Source organism: Choloepus didactylus, chromosome 4, assembly GCF_015220235.1.
Source record: "Choloepus didactylus isolate mChoDid1 chromosome 4, mChoDid1.pri, whole genome shotgun sequence".
NCBI lineage: Eukaryota > Metazoa > Chordata > Mammalia > Pilosa > Megalonychidae > Choloepus > Choloepus didactylus.
In genome coordinates this window covers 120141239-120142966 of record NC_051310.1, presented here as the reverse complement: position 1 = coordinate 120142966, position 1728 = coordinate 120141239, and the positions used below count along the sequence as shown (strand labels likewise).

General features: G+C 35.6%; 1 non-coding gene across 1 annotated transcript; it reads right to left on the bottom strand.

The window, feature by feature from the left end:
• Window positions 1-675: 675 nt before the first annotated feature.
• LOC119533545 lies at window positions 676-778 on the bottom strand. The gene has a single exon (XR_005216672.1). It is a non-coding gene; the product is annotated as a U6 spliceosomal RNA (small nuclear RNA).
• Between the last annotated feature and the right edge of the window lie 950 nt (window positions 779-1728).

The window sequence follows — 1728 nt, the reverse complement described above, 5'->3', positions numbered from 1 at the left end:
ATGTGGTTTTCAAATAATTTCTCTCATTATGTAGGCTGTCTTTTTACTTTCATGATAAAGTCCTTCAGGGCCCAAAAGTTTTTAATTTTGATGAGGTCCCATTTATCTATTTTTTTTTTTTTTTCTTTTGTTGCTTGTGCTTTGGGTGTAAAGTCTGAGAAACCATTGCTTAACATGAGGTCCTGAAGATGCTTCCCTATGTTTTCTTCTGGGAGTTTGATAGTTCTGGTTCTTATATTTCTTATATCTAGGTCTATGAGCCATTTTGAGTTGACTTTTGTATATGGTATGAGGTTGGGGTCCACCTTCATTCCTTTGCATGTGGGTATCCAGTTTTCCCAGCTCCATTGTTGAAGAGACTATTCTGTCCCAATTGAGTGGACTTGGCAAGCTTGTAAAAAATCAGTTGACCATAAATATGAGGGTTGATTTCTGAATTCTCAATTTGATTCCATTGGTCTTTATATCTGTCCTTATGCCAGTACCAAGTATTTTGATTACTGTGGCTATGTAATAAGTTTTAAGATCGGAAAATATGAGTCCTCCAACTTTGTTCTTTTCAAGATGGCTTTGGCCACTTGGGATCCCTTACCTTTCCCTGTAAGTTTGATGATTGGTTTTCCCATTTCTGCTAAGAAGGGTATTGGAATTTTGACTGAAATTGCATTGAATCTGTAAATTATGTTGGGTAGAGTTGGTGTTTCATCCTTGCGCAGGGGCCAAGCTAATCTTCTCTGTATCGTTCCAGTTTGAGTATATGTGCTGCCAAAGCGAGCACAGAGTTGGCATCTTAACAATATTTAGTCTTCTAATCCATGAACACAGAATGTTCTTCCATTCATTTTGGTCTTTGATTTCTTTTACCAATATTTTTTACTTTTCTGCATGCAAGTCCTTTACATTCTTGGTTAAAATTATTCCTAAATATTTTATTATTTTAGTTGCTATTATAAATGGAATGTTTTTCTTGATTTCTTCTTCAGATTGTTCATCACTAGTGTATAGAAACACTACTGATTTTTGAGTGCTGATCTTTTACCTCACCATTTTGCTGACTTTTAAAATTACTTCTAGTAGGTTTGTTGTGGATTTTTCAGGCTTTTCTGTATGTAGGATCATTTCATCTGCAAATACTGAAAGTTTTGCTTCTTCCTTTCCAGTTTGGATGCTTTTTATTTCTTTCTCTTGCCTAATTTCTCTAGTTAGAACTTCCAGTAAAAAGTTGAATAACAGTGGTGCTAGTGGGCATTGTTGTCTTGTTTCTTATCTTAGAGGGAAAGCTTTTAGTCTTTCACCATTAAGTATGATGTCAGTGGTGAGTTTTTCATATATGCCCTTTATCATGTTGAGGAAATTTCCTTATATTCCTACTTTTCTGAATCATTTTATCAGGAAGTGGTGCTGGATTTCATCAAAAGCCTTTGCTGTATCAATTGCGATGACTGTGTGGTTTTTCCTCTTCATTCTGTTAATGGTGAACTACTCTTGCATACCTGGGATAAATCCCACTTTATCATGGTTTATAATTCTTTTGATGTGCTTTTAGATTTGGTTTGCTCAAACTCTTCCCCAAATTTCAGACTCATAGCTCCAGCTACCACCTTGTTGTTTCTAAAGGCTTAAAGGAACATGTCCCTAAAACTGCCCCTCTCACAGTGGTCACTATCCCATAAATAGCATCTTCATTTGTACCCAGTTGCTCAGGTAAAAAACAAATAAAAACAAACA